Source organism: Schistocerca piceifrons, chromosome 5, assembly GCF_021461385.2.
Source record: "Schistocerca piceifrons isolate TAMUIC-IGC-003096 chromosome 5, iqSchPice1.1, whole genome shotgun sequence".
Classification (NCBI taxonomy): Eukaryota; Metazoa; Arthropoda; class Insecta; order Orthoptera; family Acrididae; genus Schistocerca; species Schistocerca piceifrons.
Window position 1 is genome coordinate 663304991 of NC_060142.1, and position 22948 is coordinate 663327938.

At 43.2% G+C, this 22948-nt stretch overlaps 1 pseudogene; it reads right to left on the reverse strand.

Annotated features, from left to right (window-relative positions):
• Positions 1-19559: 19559 nt before the first annotated feature.
• On the reverse strand, positions 19560-19676 carry LOC124799908 (annotated as a pseudogene).
• Positions 19677-22948: the final 3272 nt, after the last annotated feature.

Below are 22948 nucleotides of genomic sequence, written 5' to 3' on the forward strand. Positions count from 1 at the left end.
TCACTGGAAGATTACAAGAGAAATACATGAAACAGCATACAAAGTCAAATACATATGTGTCGTTTTCAAGGAAAAATAAATTAAATGATTCAAATAAACAATGCTGATTACGTCTTTGTTAACTGCACTGAAACTACATCATTCCAAGTATTCATACCATGTTCCACGTACCGGAAGTATATTATTTTTCAATGTAGACATAATTGCAATATATTATCCAGTGGCGTAAATAAACATTTCGTTTGCATTGTCAGTTACTTTTGTGCTATGGAGTACAGTGATTGCGAAGTAATTAGATACCGTTATGTTAAACAATAGTATAGCAACTTGACAGTATGACAAACAGAGTTATTACAGGTTACTAACTTTATCAAACACAATACGTTTGTTGCTTATTTTGTCATCCGGATGTTTGTAAATGAAATGTCCTAATTGCAGTTAACGAATCGGCAATACACGTTCCTACCAATGGATAGACGAAGTATTAGCCAGTACTTTGAGATGGAATTGTTGAACATCGCATTGCAGAGCTCAAAAGGAGAAATTACACATTTTGGTACTACCTAATAACTTCATAATTACTCAAGCGATCCACGTTAGCTTCGAAATCTTGTGAAGATGGGCTGTTGCGTTTCAACTTGAAGCACAGTACTCTCCTTTACGAATTGCTTGTCTCGCAAGATAATGAAAGCTCACGAACACTCGAGAAATATTCAGAACTCAAACCGTTGCTTCCTCAAAACTGTTCTAAGACTTTCTCGGAACATTCTCAAAACCAGACGCCAACTTGCCACCCAACGCGACGGGGGAAAATTTGTTAAACCCTAGAAATTACAAAATGTATTTTTGTCCGAATTTTTATAGCCAAACTAAGAGTGGTAAATGCACAAATGTGCATCATATTGACCAGCGAGAGGTCTAGTTTTGTGAAGAAGGTTTTAATTGGTTGAAAGTAATCAGGTCAATTACGAAAACTTAGAGATTTGAGGGAAGCTGAAGTATTTCACGAACAGCTGATGCTAGGTATATGTCAAAACATTCATCTCCTCAAGCCATTTTGCGCATAAAATATATATTGGTGTAGGAATTGTGGAATTCTTGCTTTCACGTTAAGAAAATAAAATAAATATCAAATTACAGCATAGACTGAAATTTCTCTTGATCTTTACTCTCTTAATATGCAACACCGGTCCATATTTAAATATATATGTTTCACACTTTCTGAACAAAACTTGAAAAAAAAGCTGAAAAAAATAGTCAAATGTTTTCTGAAATGATTTGTCTGAGAAATAAGACATATGACGTGCCTCATTTGCTGCGTCAAACATTTCTCTAATCTATTTTATTTCTTAGTTTTAGGCAAATCATTTCACGGAACACTTGACAGGTATTTCTTCAAAACAATTTTTATCTGTACTTAGCAAAGACGATTCCAGCATAATTTGTCATTTCCCTTGGAGGCTGTCATTTTGATTTGAGTCAAAAAAGCAGGAGTTGCCAGTGGACGGACAATTAGTCGAGGTTGATGGAAGCAACTGTCCTGTTATGACGAACCCGATAGTGGCGGTGATGAAGTCATCTTTACACGAAGGTGTTTCAGATCAGGTCCATTACAAAACTCACTTCTTTTCATCCAAATCACAGGAAGCTGGCTGGGTGGCAGAAGGATTCGTAATTGGGATATTTTTGACAAGAGATTACCAACCTTCCTGGGAGATTAAAACTGTGTACCGGACTGAGACTCGAACTCGGAATTTTTATTTTTCTCGGGCAAGTGCTCTACCGACTTTTTTTTTTGCTTTCATTGTTCGTTGCACTTGGTCGGGGCGGACGTCACATGACACCCGTTCAAGTTCATCAGCGAGTCCTTCACTCATCTTCTATATTACAGAGGGCAGCCACCCCACTGAACAAACACTCTGAGCTACCGTGCTGGCAACGACTGAGTTATCCAAATACGACTCACCACCCGTCCTCACAGCTGTACTGCCGCCAGTACCTCGCCTCCTACCTTCATTCAAGAGATCACCAGTTCCTGCATTTGCCTTACAACCATGGGAACTTTCCACAAAAAGACGGTCTGAACCGTGGGGTTAGAGCTACTTTTAGTTTGTTCCTGGGACCATGTTGTCCACTGCCTGACACAAGAATCTAAGTATGAGCTTGCTCCCCGGTTCAGCTGACAGGGTGACACGTAAGGGGAACTTCTAATGTTTTATGCATTGTATATATGGAAGCCTAAACTTTTAGGCTCGAGATTTTAGTGCGTTGTAGAGACATGCAGAGCCCACGGCCTTGCCTCAGTGGTAATACGGGTTCCCGTCAAATCACAGAAGTTAAGCGCTATCGGGCTTGGCTAGAATTTGGATGGGTGACCGTCCGGGTCAGCCGGGCGTTTTTATCAAGTGGGGTGACTCAGCCCTTGTGAGGCCAATTGAAGAACTACTTGACTGAGAAGTAGCGGCTTCGGTCACGAAAGCTGACAACGACTGGGAGAGCGGTGTGCTGACCACGTGCCCCTCCATACCCTCATCCAGTGACGCCTTCGGCTGACAATGTCACGACGGTCGTTGGTACTATTGGGCCCTCCGAAGTCTGTTCGGACAGAGACACTCATAATGATACGTCACCACCTGCACAGTAAGTCGTAAAAGTATACACATGATGTCCTTTCTCAGGGTAACACAAGATATCTGTCATATTCACTATCTGATCAAAAGTATGCAGACATCCGTATGTAATGCGGAATGGACCACTAGATGTCACGACAGGCAGACTTTCCTGTATAAATGGAGGTCGACAGTAAGGGCAGAATGCGTCGGTCAGGGTAGCTCAAAGGCTTCGAACGTGGATCAGTCACTGAATGTCACGTGGTAACAAATTCATCATGGACATTTCAGACCTTTCTAAAGCTGCTCAAGTCGTCTGTTGGTGATGTGATAGTGAAGTGGAAAGGCAAACGAACAGCAATAGCTACACCGAGAACAGGCAGACCTCACGTCGTGTTGGACAGGGTCTGTCGGGCATTGCGAACGGTGCCGGTAAAAAATGACATTAAATCAGCGGAAAGAATCACTCATGAGTTGCAAAGTACTAGCAGCAGTCCAGATAGCAGAATGAATCTGCGTAAGGAATTGAAAAGAAAGTGGTGCAATGGTGGAGCAGCTAGAGTACAGTAGATGCTGTCAAGTGTAGTACCAACAATGAAGTACGGAGGAGGTGGTGTTAGGTACGGGGATGTTTTTCCTGGTTAGTGTGCGGTCCCAGTATCGTTCTTAAGGAAACGCTAAATGCGAAATAATATCAATAGAACTTACAGCCTTCTGTACTGTGTAAATTAGAAGGCAGGAGACGATGATTGTATGTCTCACGATGACAGTGCACCCTGCAATAAAGCAGCATCTGTGAGGCAATGGTTTGTGGACAATGGCATTTCCGAAGTGGACTGTATGCTCAGAGTACCGACCTGAACCCAAGGGAGTACCTTTGGGGTGATTTAGAACTTCGACTTCGCTCAAGACCATTGGGTCCATTACTCTCTTCTCTCGTTTCTGGAGCAGCAACGGACTCCCGTTCGTCCACAGACATTCAGACACGTCATTGAAAATGTCACCAGTGGAATTCAAGCCATTATAAAGGCGGAGGGTGGACACACACCGTATCATTGTACACTAACGGGTGTCCGGATACTTCTGAGCATACAGTGCATACAGCTATGCCTTGAATCAAGGCTGCTTAGGATAACTTTGAAAACCTGCGCTATGTCCCGTTCAGTTGTGCTCTATCTTGTATTGCGTATTGCGTGGCTCACAGAAGCAGGTTTACTTTCAAGGTAAAGTGTGACAATCCGGTTCTCACGCTAAGATTACTGGCGGATTGCACTTCGAGCTGCACAATACAGAAGTATTGTGATTTCTGCTGACCAATAACAGGTCCGCAGCTGCTTCCATGTCTCACAGGGTTGTTCTCAGGCTCCCAGGCGCGCAAATTCATCCCAAGTGAATTTCATGCTCACTCTGCAAGAGTTAAGTCATGGACTCCATGATGCCATTAGGATGTTGGAGTTCCATTGACGACTGTTTCGTCCAAGTTAATGCAAAGTCTGTTTGAACCTTTCAGAGCCAAATAATGGCGAAGCGTGCTAATTTAGGAAGTCATTCACATTGTCTGTCGGCTTTCAGTCACTGCCAACACACTATCTGTTTCCCCTCTCACTTGCAGTCAGTTCATTGAGCGAACTGTTCATACTATCTTGAGTACGGCGTATCGAACGAGCAGGCGCAATGGTAAAAAGATTAAAATCGTATTCGGAAGAACGGTAACTCGTACCCTAACCCTGACATCCTGCTTTAGTTTTCCTATGGTTTCATAAGTCACCCGTAGGATGATTCAATGAAAAAGGACGCGGCTGATTTCCTTCTCCACCTTTACCCATTACGAATTTAGTTCCACCTGATGATTTCATAGTTAACGTTAAATCAGGAAGGTTCCTGCCTTTCACCCTTCTTTTAACGGAGTATTTTGCAAAAGCAGCCCTGTTGTTGATTTGCCTTTGTACGCCATTCTGTTCTGCGTAAAAACGCCTCCTCTCACTAATTCCTGGTGACTTCTATAGCCTGTTGTAGCCAGTCGAGGTCTGCAGCCAAGCAAGGCCTCCACATACCAGCAGAGCCTTCTTCGAGCCTGTCTAACATTAGCTGATGAGCGGGCAGCGCGTTATTTTTCTCGACGTAGTGGTGTGTGGTATTTAGGCTGCAGCATGCGAAAAGGCCAAGCCATGATGTACTACCAGACGTATATCTACAGCCTGTAAATGGAAAAAAGCCTGGCAGTGAGTACTCTTTTTTTCTGTATGTTAAGGTTTCTGCAAAAAGGTGGGAATTTAAGGAGATGGGACCTGGATAAACTGAAAGAACCAGAGGTTGTAGAGTGTTTCAGGGAGAGCATAAGGGAACAATTGACAGGAATGGGGGAAAGAAATACAGTAGAAGAAGAATGGGTAGCTCTGAGGGATGAAGTAGTGAAGGCAGTAGAGGATCAAGTAGGTAAAAAGACGAGGGCTAATAGAAATCCTTGGGTAACAGAAGAAATGTTGAAGTTAATTGATGAAAGGAGAAAATATAAAAATGCAGTAAATGAAGCAGGCAAAAAGGAATACATACGTCTCCAAAATGAGATCGACAGGAAGTGCAAAATGGGTAAGCAGGCATGGCTAGAGGACAAATGTAAGGATGTAGAGGCTTGTCTCATTAGGGGTAAGATAGATACTGCCTACAGGAAAATTAAAGAGACCTTTGGAGAGAAGAGAACCACTTGTATGAATATCAAGAGCTCAGATGGCAACCCAGTTCTAAGCAAAGAAGGGAAGGCAGAAAGGTGGAAGGAGTATATAGAGGGTTTATACAAGGGCGATATACTTGAGGACAATATTATGGAAATGGAAGAGGATGTAGATGAAGATGAAATGGGAGACAAGATACTGCGTGAAGAGTTTGACAGAGCACTGAAAGACCTGGGTCGAAGCAAGGCCCGGGAGTAGACAACATTCCATTAGAACTACTGATGGCCTTGGGAGAGCCAGTCATGACAAAACTCTACCATCTGGTGAGCAAGATGTATGAGACAGGCGAAATACCCACAGATTTCAAGAAGAATATAATAATTCCAATCCCAAAGAAAGCAGTTGTTGACAGATGTGAAAATTACCGAACTATCAGTTTAATAAGTCACAGCTGCAAAATACTAACGCGAATTCTTTACAGACGAATGGAAAAACTGGTAGAAGCGGATCTCGGGGAAGATCAGTTTGGATTCCGTAGAAATGTTGGAACACGTGAGGCAATACCAACCTTACGACTTATCATAGAAGAAAGATTAAGAAAAGGCAAACCTACGTTTCTAGCATTTGTAGACTTAGAGAAAGCTTTTGACAACGTTAACTGGAATACTCTCTTTCAAATTCTGAAGGTGGCAGGGGTAAAATACAGGGAGCGAAAGGCTATTTACAATTTGTACAGTAACCAGATGGCAGTTATAAGAGTCGAGGGGCACGAAAGGGAAGCAGTGGTTGGGAAAGGAGTGAGACAGGGTTGTAGTCTCTCCCCGATGTTATTCAATCTGTATATTGAGCAAGCAGTAAAGGAAACAAAAGAAAAATTCGGAGTAGGTATTAAAATTCATGGAGAAGAAGTAAAAACTTTGAGGTTCGCCGATGACATTGTAATTCTGTCAGAGACAGCAAAGGACTTGGAAGAGCAATTGAACGGAATGGATGGTGTCTTGAAAGGAGGATATAAGATGAACATCCACAAAAGGGATTAGGTTAGGAAATGAGACACTTAAAGTAGTACAGGAGTTTTGCTATTTAGGGAGTAAAATAACTGATGATGGTCGAAGTAGAGAGGATATAAAATGTAGACTGGCAATGGCAAGGAAATCGATTCTGAAGAAGAGAAATTTGTTAACATCGAGTATAGATTTAAGTGCCAGGAAGTCGTTTCTGAAAGTATTTGTATGGAGTGTAGCCATGTATGGAAGTGAAACATGGACGATAACCAGTTTGGACAAGAAGAGAATAGAAGCTTTCGAAATGTGGTGCTACAGAAGAATGCTGAAGATAAGGTGGGTAGATCACGTAACTAATGAGGAGGTGTTGAATAGGATTGGGGAGAAGAGAAGTTTGTGGCACAACTTGACTAGAAGAAGGGATCGGTTGGTAGGACATGTTTTGAGGCATCAAGGAATCACAAATTTAGCATTGGAGGGCATCGTGGAGGGTAAAAATCGTAGAGGGAGACCAAGAGATGAATACACTAAGCAGATTCAGAAGGATGTAGGTTGAAGTAGGTACTGGGAGATGAAGAAGCTTGCACAGGATAGAGTAGCATGGAGGGCTGCATCAAACCAGTCTCAGGACTGAAGACCACAACAACAGCAACAAGGTTTCTACTCATGAACGGGGCGTGACAAGATCACTGTTTGTATGCTTTGGCCATTAATTACCAAAATGCTCATCCACAGCAGGACCACACCTAAATCTTTCGTACATGAATGGTCAACATTTGTCTTGTCATCGTTGCCCTCTGTTCAAGTGACAACAAATCAACATAGCTACGAAAGTAAATAACCCTGTTCTGTACGTCAATTACACTCACTAGTTCGGTTTCTCACAACCAAAGAACGTATTGGCAGAGGTGCTTCAGCAAGATAATGGATTTTACCACACAAGTGGGAATCTTTGGAAACGGATGGTGTAATGCGATCATGTATTCAAAGCACTTTCCACTTCGAACGCATCTGAACATGTGTGAATCTTCTCCCAAGCAGTCTTCGAGGGCTGTACGTTGTAATAGTCAGCGTAGCTTCACATATCATTTTAGTTCTGTCATCACCTGTTTGAGTCACTTCCACAAAGATAAAAGAAGTTTAGAGATTAATGACTTGTCGATAACGGGATTATTAAAGGCAGATCACTAAATCGGATAGGATAAAGACGGAAAAGGAAACTGGGCATGTCCTCTTCAAAGGAGCCATGTCGCCATTCGCCTTAATCCGTTCAGAGAAACTGGACTGCGAGTTCTGCAAGGCTCGTATCGTATGGCAAGTCGAGCGCTATAGCCACCTTTACATGTCGGCTGGTGGGCTTCTTCCAGCCGTCAGATTGCCGTGTGTGGCGTTACTTAGCGAACAAGCAGCTGACCAGAACAATGGACTCGACAGAGAATGTAAGTACCTAAGTTTCCAAACCAGGTGCTCTCTGCGGTTGTCATTCAAATCAGCTGTTCTCCCTGTTGCCACACTATGTTGCAGATGGTACGTAGCATCACCACTTCCCCCTCCTCCCCCCCCCCCCTCCCAACACCACACTTCAGCCTCTGCCACTGTTCCCCTACTATTCGCAGATGGTGTGTAGGATAAGAGATTGTCTTCAATATTAAATTTAAGGGGATGACAGGAACGTGTTTTACTTGCATAGATGCGAACACATCTTGTTACACATGAATTACGTATCTGGTGCTGTACTTTATTATTTAAATCATTACGGACAGGGTTGCAGGATTTCGAAAAACAGCGCCCATGTTTGATAAAATTAAGAAAGTGAGGTTACAATTCATCGTCCACGTTACAAAAAGTCTGAAGTCTGAACAGTGTTACCACATTAAGCGCCGGCCAGGTGGCTGAGCGGTTCTAGGCGCTACAGTCTGGAACCGATCGACCGCTACGGTCGCAGGTTCGAATCCTGCCTCGGGCATGGATGTCTGTGCTGTCCTTAGGTTAGTTAGGTTTAATTAGTTCTAAGTTCTAGGGGACTAATGACCTCAGAAGTTAAGTCCCATAATGCTCAGAGCCAGCCACATTAAGCCTCGCAATACCGGGGGGGGGGGGGGGGGGGGGGGTTCTTTATCCCCACCTTCTGAAAATATTGTAATCTAATCATTTTAAGTCTTAGTAGGTTATAGTAGATGTCACTGCGAGTTAAGTCAACGACAAATAACGAATTTTGAGTTTTTCAAACTTTTTTACGGGGGACGTAAAATACCCTCCACACCCGCCATCCTCGGCGTCGCTAAGCGTCACTGAAATTGCACTAATGTTGCCAAGAGTGTGCCTACAGACATTTTCAGGTTCTGAGCCCAACTTAAACATCAATAGCTCTTTACAACGTATGTTGTTAACATACGTCGAGTATAATTTACGATTTTTTCCAATTTTTAGGGTGCATATACAGCAGTACCCACCTCACTCCAGCCCTCCCACCCCGCCGCCGCCGGCAATGCTTCTTCTGGAGAACGTGTTGATATTGCTAGGGTTGAGGAATTAGCAATGATATAAGTGTTTCTTAATGAACAAAGCGAAATTCACAACGCATCATCTTTACGGAGGTCGTACAGTAAATTTTCCACACTGCTAAGAACTGAAGTCCCAAATTGCCCCAAAAAACAGTATTTTTCTCCTTAAGCAGAGTTGAAACAATTTTAATAAAACAAAATTAAACGTACCTACTTACGTTCTTATTTATGCACAGTATAGACATTTCCTTCGCGTAATTATTGTAAAACTTAAAACTATGTTTTGCTTTCAGGTGTTTCATCTCTCTTGTGCGAGAAGACTCAGAGGAAAACTATAAAGTCTTGCACAAACTTTGCAATATGACACGAAAACAAAGCGAACAATAATAAAGATAAAGAAGAATAAAAATCTCAAAGTTCATCATCATAATACAGCTAACGAGGAGAACACGGCAAATAGCATCATATGATTTCTCAGTAACTCCGCTCACTGGAAGAGGGGTCAAAATAATCGAACCTGTGTCTCAGCTCGTCCGTAAATATTCGACAGTTTCTGAGAAAGCGCCCGTCGAAGTTTGCCTTTTATCAGTTCAGAATTGAACTGACGTGCTGGCACAGTGGGTAGCATAGTTGCTTAACACTGTTGCACTCTTTGTTCGAAATCCGATCCTCTTTAATTTAACTTTTTTAATTTCAATTTTTTACCCACGTTCGTAGAGGGTTGCGACACAGATGTTTCATATCAAATTAGAAAATGTAATGGAGTGATATTAACTGTGTGATTACAACTAGGTTTCACAATCTGTTTCATACATATATTGTATAATATACGCTGTGAGTGGTATTTTCGGGGGTTACAGTTTTCTTTAAATTCCCATACTCTTATTTTTCATTATTGTATGAATTCTTCCATTAATTCCTACATTTCATTATCAAGTTTATTCTCCAGGAAGATTTGGTGCATTCCCTTGGATGATACAGATCGTAGAAACATTTGAAACATAGAAATTCCGAACACCGTCAGCATCGCCGGTTTATTACAGTGACATTTCTTCGTATATATCTCACTTGGGAAAGAAACGCCGTTAACATTGCTGAAGATTTCACGCGTTGGCAATAATTTTGAGGCATACCACACATAACGGATCATTTTTTCCCGAAAACTTGCGCTTGCAATTGATTATGAATCAAGATACACTACAAGAATTTACCGAAAACAGTTTAAATAACTTTTTCATTCTTTTATTTTTTGAAATTTATTCACGAGGCAGACAAATAGCACACAAATAATTTACTACGCGATTTCAGCATGCACTGGAAAACATTCGTGTAGTAATCTGCTGATAACATGGGTAGACAAAAGCAAATACAAAAATACACTACTGACCATTAAAATTGTTACACAAGGAAGAAATGCAGACGAGAAACGGGTATTCATTGGACAAATATATTATACTAGAACTGATATGTGATTACATTTTCACGCAATTTGGGTGCATAGATCCTGAGAAATCAGTACCCAGAACAACCACCTCTGGCCGTAATAACGGCCTTAATACGCCTGGGCATTGAGTCAAACAGAGCTCGGATGGCGTGTACTGGTACAGCTGCCTATCCAGCTTCAACACGACACCACAGTTCATCAAGAGTAGTGACTAGCATATTGTGACTAGCCAGTTGCTCGGCTACCATTGACCAGACGTTTTCAATTGATGAGAGATCTGGAGAATGTGCTGGCCAGTATCCAGAAGGGCCCGTACAGGACCTGCAACATGCGGTCGTGCATTATCCTGCTGAAATGTAGGGTTTCGCAGGGTTCGAATGAAGGGTAGAGCCACGGGTCGTAACACATCTGAAATGTAACGTCCACTGTTCAAAGTGCCGTCAATGCGAACAAGAGGTGACCTAGACGTGTAACCAATGGCACCCCATAACATCACGCCGGGTGATACGCGAGTATGGCGATGACTAATACACGCTTCCGATGTGCGTTCACCGCGATGTCGCCAAACACGGATGCGACCATCATGATGCTGTAAACAGAACCTGGATTCATCCGAAAAATGACGTTTTGCCATTCGTGCAGCCAGGTTCGTCGTTGAGTACACCATCGCAGGCGCTTCTGTCTGTGATGCAGCGTCAAGGGTAACCGCAGCCATGGTCTCCAAGCTGATAGTCCATGCTCCTCCGAACGTCGTCGAACTGTTCGTGCAGATGGTTGTTGTCATGCAAAAGTTCCCATCTGTTGACTCAGGGAACGAGACGTGGCTGCACGATCCGTTACAACCATGCGGATAAGATGCCTGTCATCTCGAGTGCTAGTGATACGAGGCCGTTGGGATCCAGGACGGCGTTCCGTATTGGCCTTCTGAGCCCACCGATTCCAAATTCTGCTAACAGTCATTGGATCTCGACCAACGCGAGCAGCAATGTCGCGATACGATAAACCGCAATCGCCATAGGCTACAATCCGACCTTTACCAAAGTCGGAAACGTGATGGTACGCATTTCTCCTCCTTACACAAGGCATCACAACAACGTTTCACCAGGTAACGCCGGCCAACTGCTGTTTGCGTATGAGAAATCAATATGGTTCTGAGCACTATGGGCCTTAACATCTGAGGGCATCAGTCCTCTAGAACTTAGAACTACTTAAACCTAACTAACCTAAGGACATCACACACATCCATGCCCGAGGCAGGATTCGAACCTGCGACCTTAGCGGTCGCGCGGTTCCAGACTGAAGCGCCTAGAACCGCTCGGCCACTCCGGCTGGTCGTATGAGAAATCGGTTAGAAACTTTCCTCATGTCTACACGTTTTAGGTGTCGCCACCGGCGCCAACATTGTGTGAATGCTCTGAAAAGCTAATCATTTGCATATCACAGCATGTTCTTCCTGTCGGTTAAATTTCGCGTCTGTAGGACGTCATGTTCGTGGTGTAGCAATTTTAATGGCCATTAGTGTAAAGACAATTATAGGGTTTCCAACACAGGTTGCACGACTATGCCACCGCTTCGAACGACAACAAAAAGAGCTAATAGACACTTAAATTACTTCGAAAACTTTGACCGTCGTTTTGTCAGAAACGATCGAGTGTCTACGGAGAAGCCGAGATGTGTGTATGCTTATTTTGTCCTCTCCTCCACGGAACAAAGCTTCTGGGAAATTGAATCAAGGCACTTGCCATGTTCTCGTCATGAGCGCAAGGAAAACTAGTTACTTCCGTGGTTGGCAGGTGACGCAACCGCGCTCCTTCGACGCACTGTCGTTTTTGCGCGCGAGCATTGTTGATCATACTCAGGGTTTTGGAATTTTCTGCGTCCGCTACAATCAATAGATCACTGACGTTGTCCGCCCCAATAGCTGAACGGTCAGCGCGTTGGAATGCCACTCTCGGGGGCCCGGGTTCGATTCGCGGCTGGGGTGGGAGATTTTCCCGCTTCAGGGACTGGGTATTGTGCTGTCATCATCATTTCATCCCCATTGTCGACGCGCAAGTCGGCCAGCGTGGCGTCGCACTCAGCAACACCTGCACTTGGGGGCGGAACTTCCCGCCTGGGAACTCCCGGCCACTGACGCCGTACGAGCATTTCCATTTCCACTGACGTTTCAGACCTACTCGTGACGTGGTTGGTGGGTAATGTACACAGTGGTATGAGGCATACACGTAGCACATGTAGTCGGTTTAAGCAATGAAGACGATCCTGTAAAATACGCTTACGGGTAAGTGAAGAAGCATTAGAGTTTGGGCAACGAGAACGTAGAGACCATTACAGACGAAGCACGAGCTTCACTGATTAACCCTAGGACGCCCAAGCCTTTTTTTCTAACTTGGATGCCTAAGGGGTGGGGGGGTGGGGGGGGGGGTCGGCGAGCCTACAGGTATTAAATAAGTTTACTGACGAAAAATTACAACTTTCAAAATGGTTTACGTATTTTAACTAAGGCATCGATTTATAAATGTTGTTAATTGTTATAAATATTGGATTGAGTGAATAAAAAATTGACATATTACAATACAAAATACGGATGTGTTCATATGCAATAGACTACTCTGAGTCCTCAACTTCAAGGTAAGAAACACACTTCACAAATTTTTCTGAATGTGTCTTACACATGTTTCAGATTTCGAGGTAGAATGGGATAGGAATGATGATGGAAATGGGATCACATTTGAGGAAGTGGAGAAAATGGTCAATAGATTGCAGTGCAATAAAGCAGCTGGGGTGGATGAAATTAAGTCGGAACTCATCAAATACAGTGGAATGTCAGGTCTTAAATGGCTACACAGGATAATTGAAATGGCCTGGGAGTCGGGACAGGTTCCATCAGACTGGACAAAAGCAGTAAGCACACCAATCTTTAAACATGGAAACAGAAAAGATTGTAACAACTACAGAGGTACCTCTTTAATCAGCGTTGTGGGTAAAATCTTCTCAGGTATTGTTGAAAGGAAAGTGCGAGTACTAGTTTAGGACCAATTGGATGAAAATCAGTGTGGGTTTAGGCCTCTTAGAGGTTGTCAGGACCAGATCTTTAGCTTACGGCAAATAATGGAGAAGTGTTATGAGTGGAACAGGGAATTGTATCTATGCTTTATAAATCTAGAAAAGGCATATGACCGGGTTCCTAGGAGGAAGTTATTGTCTGTTCTACAAGATTATGGAATAGGAGGCAAACTTTTGCAAGCAATTAAAGGTCTTTACATGGATAGTCAGGCAGCAGTTGGAGTTGACGGTAAACTGAGTTCATGGTTCAGAGTAGTTTCAGGGGTAAGACAAGGCTGCAACCTGTCTCCACTGTTGTTCATATTATTTATGGACCATATGTTGAAAACAATAGACTGACTGGGTGAGATTAAGATATGTGAACACAAAATAAGCAGTCTTGCATATGCGGATGACTTAGTTGTGATGGCAGATTCGATTGAAAGTTTGCAAAGTAATATTTCAGAGCTAGATCAGAAATGTAAGGACTATGGTATGAAGATTAGTATCTCCAAAACGAAAGTAATGTCAGTGGGAAAGAAATATAAACGGATTGAGTGCCAAATAGGAGGAACAAAGTTAGAACAGGTGGACCGTTTCAAGTACTTAGGATGCATATTATCACAGGATGGCAACATAGTGAAAGAACTGGAAGCGAGGTGTAGCAAAGCTAGTGCAGTGAGCGCTCAGCTACGATCTACTCTCTTCTGCAAGAAGGAAGTCAGTACCAAGACTAAGTTATCTGTGCACCGTTCAATCTTCCGACCAACTTTGTTGTATGCGAGCGAAAGCTGGGTGGATTCAGGTTACCTTATCAACAAGGTTGAGGTTACGGATATGAAAGTAGCTAGGATGATTGCAGGTACTAGTAGATGGGAACAATGGCAGGAGGGTGTCCACAATGAGGAAATCAAAGAAAAACTGGGAATGAACTCTATAGATGTAGCAGTCAGGGCGAACAGGCTTAGATGGTGGGGTCGTGTTGCACGCATGGGAGAAGCAAGGTTACCCAAGAGAGTCATGGATTCAGCAGTAGAGGGTAGGAGGAGTCGGGGCAGACCGAGGAGAAGGTACCTGGATTCGGTTAAGAATGATTTTGAAGTAATAGGTTTAACATCAGAAGAGGCACCAATGTTAGCACTGAATAGAGGATCATTGAGGAATTGTATAAGGGGGACTATGCTCCAGACTGAACGCTGAAAGGCATAATCAGTCTTAAATGATGATGATGATGATGATGATGATGATGATGATGATGATGATTTACACACATCTTTATGACACTGTCCACAATCCTTTTTTTGGGTTACTTAGATTGTTGTACTTCTGCTTCTTTGTTTTAGATTTTCTTACACAAACATGGTACCGACCTTCCCCTGCAGGAGGCTGACCTGCTTCTGTTGTCACGTCTTTGATTTTCTTTTGTAGAATAGTCTCCATTGATTGAACAATTTGGTTAGATAACCCTTTTGCATTAGCACTTCTTTCTTCTACCTGCAATTTCACTAGTTCCATCCCAGCTTGCAGAAGATGAAGTTTCCATTTGTTGTGTTTCTCTTCATTCCATCTTGGATGTTGCTGGATGAATATGGTGGTTGCATTGATAGCACAAATGTCGATGGGAGAGTAAAATACAGATAGAGGCCATCTATTTGTTCCCCTCTTGTAGGTGTACATATGCGCCGTTTGATCAATGGTATCAATTCCACCTTTAGTGGAATTATAATATGCATTTATCTCGGTTTTATTCATCTATCCTTCAACAGTGCCTTTATCTTGGTGCATTGTTGACAACATCATTAAGTTCTTACTTGGTTTCGTTTTTGCTGTGTAGGACACCAAAGTTACTGGAGGCCTACGTGCTGGGAACTGCACTAACTCACTGCAAGTTTACAAGATAAATAACAGCTGACTGACATCAACAATCACTTCCTCTGAAAGATCAAGTATACCAACCAACAAGAAACTAACTTGCATTGTTGTGGAGATGAGAAATACGAAATCCTACTAAGGGAAATTTTCTATAGCATGGAAGCCTAAGGGGGGGGGGGGGTTGTTAGACCCATAATAAGTTTATTTATTTTCTCTTTCAAAGCAGGAATTTTCTATAAAATATATTGACACTAACGTTTCATAAAATAACCAACAAACTATAACTCAAAGGGAATATGTAGTATGAAAGTTACTTGGGCAAAAGCAGTGGACATAAAAAAATTGTGGGTTCAACGAACCACCCCCCCCCCCCCCCCCTTAGGCGTCCTAGGGTTAAATGTTAAATGTGAGGAAGGGAGCCGACTGGATCTTCGTTGAAATAATCATCTCTAAGTCCTCTTGCAGTGACTAATTGGAAACAGAATTAAAACTAAAGGAAAGTGTTCAGTTTGGTATTCGAACATTGTTCTGGATTTTAACCACCGTTAAGACGTAGGCACACGGACCGTGCATCCAAACGTTGAGCGTTGAGCGTGCCGATTTTCTGACGTCATAGCGTGGAATAGCACGTTCGGGAGTCTTTCCGAACGTGCAGAGCAACATCTGGCATGTGAGAGATTCTGAGCGTGCTTCTGAGCGTTGACCAATGAGGTGGCACAACGCCGCCTACGTCACACGCACGCCGTCTACCTTCAGTACAGAGTTGTGAGGCGCCATATTGGCATTAATTTCAAGCATATATGTATATTTGCCGTTTTTGAGCACCAGCAATCACTGGGAAACCCGTTGTTAACTGTGTGATTCGTTCCAATACAATAATGAGAAGCATCATATTCGTGGCAAAAGAATTACTGTAATTTGCGTATCATGAGAGTAGGCTATTTGAAGGCAGCGACACACTGAAGATCCACCCAAAACGCATTGTTCTTGGAAAAATTTGTTATAATTATATTGAAATTAGTAACATGTCTACGATTAAGATTTTCAGCAAGGGCTAGGACACTAATTTTAGTTACTAGGGATGTGTTGTTGGTTTAGCAGCTGACACGGTAGCTCAGCGAGTTCGGTCAGAGGTTTAGCTGCCTTCTGTAATAAAAAAACTGAGTTAATGGATCAACGAGGAACTGAAACGGGTGTCTTGCGACGTCCGCCCCGAGTAGATGTAACGAGCTATAACGAACAAAATGAGGCTTAAGAAAAAAAAGTTTAATGCTTAGCGTCACTGGCCTGTATTGAGTTGTTTGTTGGGGCGGCGGTTCGCGTCTTCACATTTCCGATTTATTTCCTAATATTCGGGTTTTATTAGGTTCTCATACTTTATTATTAGTTTAATACAAGTATATACTATAATGTTTGATGTTATGTAAATATATGTTCACCTTTTTTTTGAGGGGTGACTTTGTTCGATTGAGTTAATCTACTGGATGGCTTGCGCTACTTGTATAAAGATATTTTGCTCTTTTTTCTTTTACGCTTCGTAATTCACATGTTGCAAAGATTCTGCTGCTGGGCAGGAACAGTGATCAAGTAAGACTGGCCTTTGGGTTTTACTAAAATGTAGGAATGACGAAATAGTGTTTATCTTATGCGGAGAAGTATTTCAAATTTATACCGCACTATTTCTAATGTCACTTTTATAAGCCTGTGTCCTTATTGATTGGACATGGTATTTTCCTTTTCGTGGACGATGGAAGAAATGTGCGTTTTAATGGAGCTAACGTGGGAATTTTACTCGAGCCCGTTGGGTAAACAGTGTAATTTACGAACTAGGAACATCCCTCAACTGCCGCTGAAGTGCGTTGCGATCGCGTATACCACGTTGGGGCCCACGTACCGTATGCACAAGTCGCATCGTTCCTGAGCGTTCAGCAGCAGGTTGAACTTGGCACGCTCAACGTTAAGCCGTCGGCACACGGACCGTGCTGTCGAACGTTAACGCTTAGTGTGCCAAGTTCAACCTGCTGCTGAACGCTCAGGAACGATGCGACTTGTGCATACGGTACGTGGGCCCCAACGTGGTATACGCGATCGCAACACACTCCAGCGGCAGTTGAGGGATGTTTTGCCGGCCGCGGTGGTCTAGCGGTTCTAGGCGCTCAGTCCGGAACGCGCGACTGCTACGGTCGCAGGTTCGAATCCTGCCTCGGGCATGGATGTGTGTGATGTCCTTAGGTTCGTTAGGTTTAAGTAGTTCTAAGTTCTAGGGGACTGATGACCACAGATGTTAAGTCCCATAGTGCTCAGAGCCATTTTAACCATTTTTTGAGGGATGTTTCTAGTAGTTCGTAAATCACACTGTTTACTCAACGGGCGTGCGTAAAATTCCCACGTTAGTTCTATTAAAACGCACATTTCCTCCATCGGCCACGAAAAGGAAAGTACCATGTCCAATCAATAGGGACTCAGGCTTATGTAAGTTCCATTACAAACAGCGCGGTACAAATTTGGCATACTTCTCTGCATACGACAAACATTATTTCATCATTCCCACATATTAATAAAACCCCAAGGTCAGGCTTACTTGATCACTGTTCCTACCCAGTAGCAGAATCTTTGCAACATGTGAATTACGAAGCGTAAAAGAAAAAGGAGCAAAATATCTTTATACAAGTAGCGCAAGCTGTCCTGTAGATTAAGTCAATCGAACAAAGTCACCCCTCAAAAAAATGTGAACTTATATTTACGTAACATCAAATATTATAGCATATACTTATATTAAACTAATAATAAAGTATCAGAACCTAATAAAAACGCGAATGTCAGGAAAAAAATTTGGAAGTGTAAAGGCGTGAACCACCGCCCCAACAAAAAGTTCTTCTGGAACAGAGACGCTACCCATTACGCTAAACCCCTAACTGCTTAAGTACAATTAATTATATTATGTTACCGCTTGCTAAAACCGTTAATGGTAGATAATTATGTTACTAATTGAAATTTAATTGTAACATATTGTACCAAGAACAATGCGTTTTTGGTAGATCTTCAGTGTGTCGCTGCCTTCAAATAGCCTACCCTCATAATACGCAGGTTACAATAATTCTTTTGCCACGAATACGATGTTTCTCATAATTTTATTGGAACGATCACACAACTAACAACGGGTTTTCCAGTGATTCTCAATTTGCTGGTGCTCAGAAACGGCATATATACATATAGGCTTGAAATGAACGCCAATATGGCGCCTCACAACTCTGTACTGAAGGGAGACTGCGTGCGTGTGACGTAGGTGGCGCTGTGCCATCTCATTGGTCAACGCTCAGACGCACGCTCAGAATATCTGACATGCCAGGTATTGCTCTGCACGTTCGGAAAGACTCCCGAACGTGCTATTCCACGCTATGACGTCAGAAACTCGGCACGCTCAACGCTCAACGTTCGGATCACGGTCCGTGTGCCGACGGCTTTAACGTCCGACAGTACGGTCCGTGTGCCGACGGCTTTACAACTCTGCTTGGTGTCGGCGACCGGGCATTGTCTTCTCTCGATGGACTGGCGGAGGAGGGAGAACTGCCACACGTGGCCCACGGCAGATAATTTTCCGTGCAAGTTTTTGTCGGCCGTCAGCGGAGCAATCTACGAAGAAGTTCGTGCAGAATCCTTCATTAACTGGCTGAGCCCGGGGCGCCTCAGAGGTCGGCAACCCGCCAGCTAACAAGGTCACGCTCGGCCCCCCACACAGTCATGAGGACCGCTCCGCTAAGGGCAACCATCTGTGAGGTTTCATTACAGCCGTCTATTCACACTTGACGGAGTGGAACGGGACGCCAAGACATTCCGTACATCCAGTCAGGTGGTGGCATTCACACAGACGTCAACACAATGGGACGCAACGGGACGTCGACATCAGTTTTTCTAGCGGAGAAAGTTTTGTCATTGAACTTGGTGTCGGAGGTTAATCTAGTCTCGCCATATTTACTCACGCTATAGCAGTGCGTTTCCCGGTTTTTGTCTTTAGATTCTTTATTTTGTCATTTGATTTGTTTCCGTGTCTAATCGCAAAGGTTCCGAGAGGGCTTTGACATTTTTCCTTCGAATGTTCTTCAACAAAAGAGGCCGGATATCTGAAAGCTGTAAATGATTTAGGTTGTAAAATACATGGACAAAAAAAACGCCTGCTCTGTGTACAAATAGAACGTTAATTGGTGAAGTACACTCCACCTTCAGACCACGATTGGCCTACCGGGACCATCCGACCGCCGTGTCATTCTCAAGGAGGATGCGGATAGGAGGGGCGAGGGGTCAGCACACCGCTCTCCCAGTCGTTATGATGGTATTCTTGACCGACGCCGCTACTGTTCGGTCGAGTGGCTCCTCAATTGACATCACGAGGCTGAGTGCACCCCGAAAAATGGCAACAGCGCATGGCGGCTGAATGGTCACCCACCCAAGTGCCAGCCACGGCCAACAGCGCTTAACTTCGGTGATCTCACGGGAACCGGCGTATCCACTGCGGCAAGGCCGTTGCCCAATTGGTGAGGCAGTTTTCATTAAATGTCTTTTTAGCGGTATGAAAGTCAGCCGTATGAAAGGATAAATACACAGTTGTTCTCGACGTTATTTGGCACTTAAAAACACACACATGTCCGCATCTCGTGGTCGTGCGGTAGCGTTCTCGCTTCCCACGCCCGGGTTCCCGGGTTCGATTCCCGGCGGGGTCAGGGATTTTCTCTGCCTCGTGATGACTGGGTGTTGTGTGTTGTCCTTAGGTTAGTTAGGTTTAAGTAGTTCTAAGTTCTAGGGGACTGATGACCATAGATGTTAAGTCCCATAGTGCTCAGAGCCATTTGAACCATTTTGAACCAAAAACACACAAAAGACCGGCAGTGGATAAGGCAATACGGTTCTATGTATTGTCGTTTAAACAGTGATAGAAACGTTTGCACGAATATCTATGCTGTAACAAATAATTGTCAATATATTGTAACAAATAAGCCCCCGGTCACAAATATTAAGTCAAAATTGACCTTGTTTCGACGCTACTATGATTACAAATGTAATGTATTGCGAATACATAGAAAGAAGGATCCTTTATTGTATGATTATATGATAGCGGAACAAACACTGGTAGCAGTTACTTCTGTAAAATATCTGGGAGTATGCGTGCGGAACGATTTGAAGTGGAATGATCATATAAAATTAATTGTTGGTAAGGCGGGTACCAGGTTGAGATTCATTGGGAGAGTGCTTAGAAAATGTAGTCCATCAACAAAGGAGGTGGCTTCAAAACACTCGTTCGACCTATACTTGAGTATTGCTCATCAGTGTGGGATCCGTACCAGATCGGGTTGACGGAGGAGATAGAGAAGATCCAAAGAAGAGCGGCGCGTTTCGTCACAGGGTTATTTGGTAACCGTGATAGCGTTACGGAGATGTTTAATAAACTCAAGTGGCAGACTCTGCAAGAGAGGCGCTCTGCATCGCGGTGTAGATTGCTCGCCAGGTTTCGAGAGGGTGTGTTTTTGGATTAGGTATCGAATATATTGCTTCCCCCTACTTATACCTCCCGAGGAGATCACGAACGTAAAATTAGAGAGATTAGAGCGCGCACGGAGGCTTTCAGACAGTCGTTCTTCCCGCGAACCATACGCGACTGGAACAGGAAAGGGAGGTAATGACAGTGGCACGTAAAGTGCCCTCCGCCACACACCGTTGGGTGGCTTGCGGAGTATAAATGTAGAATGTAGATGTAGATGTCGTCTTCAGAATTAGACTAACTTGCACTAAAACATTAGGTATATAGTACATTAATAAAATTAAAGTTTGTAGTGACTCGAAAAGATGCAGTACACTTAGCGGCTCGCCATCTCCCAAGTGTTCATGACGTCGCCTTTCCGGCTTAGATCCTTTTTTAATATGTGACTTGCAAGTACTGCATCTTTTCGAGTCAGTACAAACTTTAATTTTATTAATGTACTATATACCTAATGTTTTAGTACAGTTAGTCTAATTCTGAAGACGACGCTCATAGTAGCGTCGAAACCAGGTTAATTTTGACTTAATATTTGTGACCGAGGGCTTATTTGTTACAATATAATTCTGACGCGGCCACTGAACCTTAGCAGCTATGTTCAAAGTTTTAATTGTCAATATTTTAAAATGTTTGAATATTTCTTCACTTCTCAGCAGTTTGATTCTGCTGGTGTATTCCGGCTAGCTGAATCACTGATGGTGACTGTTAACCTCACTTTCACCGTTAGGATCTGCTTGACGTTTAATCTAGTGTGAATGTAGTTGCCTGTGACGTCGCCATCCTTTGACATACAGTATGAATCGACTTTTACTCGTCAGATACGCTTTCTCTTATCTCCCACAAATTTATGTTCACTGTCACTTCGCGCGATATACGTGGGACACAGCACTATGTTGCCTCTTGTCCTTGGAATGTAACATCTCTGCGATATAACACTTAACGTCCTCCATGATCCACAGTGCCTCTTTTCTAGCAGATACAGCTGCAATTTGATGAGCATCCCCGCGACTCTTTTCGTCTGCTAAACGAACGCAATACAATACACGCCGCACTTCTTTGGACCTTTCTCTCTCTCTCTCTGTCTCCGTCTCTTCCTCTTTCTTCCCTTAATTCTACTCTATTTCTTAAGATTTCTAGACAATGTAGCAATACTCAAGAACTTCTCGAAATTGTTTCAGAAATATCCGTAGGGTTTTTTTTTCCAAAGAATCTAAGTTTGCTACCTGCCTTATGCTACAACTAGTGTTTTGTGATCAGTACACTCTAGATATTTCCGGACTCTTAGTCCTAGATCATTTACTGTTGCGACTGTTTGACTTACCGATAACTAATCGTAAAGGGACAGTAACGTGTCTCGCCACCTATTCATGAGCAGTAGCCCAATTTATTTATGGTGAAGGTAACAGACCCGTCCCTTCATAGATGCCATTCTCTATGGGTCTTCTTGCAGCTCTTCAGTTGTTTGGCTTTAGACCTTTACATAACAGCACCATTCATTAACGGCTTAATGCATATTAAGGCGTTATCCATCAACTAATTGATACAGATCTTTAACGTAATCGTCGTATAACTCTTCCTCAGGGTGGACAAAGTTACTCATACTTTTATCGGTTACGACCGTTGTTGTTGTTGTTGTTGTTGTTGTTGTGGTCTTCAGTTCTGAGCCTGGTTTGATGCAGCTCTCCATGCTACTCTATCCTGTGCAAGCTAATTCATCTCCCAGTACCTACTGCAACCTACATCCTTCTGAATCTGCTTGCTGTATTCATCTCTTGGTCTCCCTCTGCGATTTTTACTCTCCACGCTCCCCTCCAATACTAAATTGGTGATCCCTTGATGCCTCAGAACATGTCCTACCAACCGATCCCTTCTTCTAGTCAAGTTGTGCCACAAGCTCCTCTTCTCCCCAATTCTATTCAATACCTCCTCATTAGTTATGTGATCTAATCTTCAGCATTCTTCTGTAGCACCACATTTCGAAAGCTTCTATTCTCTTCTTGTCCGAACTATTTATCGTCCATGTTTCACTTCCATACATCGCTACACTCCATACAAATACTTTCAGAAACGACTTCCTGACACTTAAATCTATACTCGAAGTTAACAAATTTCTCTTCTTCAGAAACGCTTTCCTTGCCATTGCCAGTCTACATTTTATATCCTCTCTACTTCGACCATCATCGGTTATTTCGCTTCCCAAATAGCAAAACTCCTTTACTACTTTAAGTGTCTCATTTCCTAATCTAATTCCCTCAGCATCACCCGACC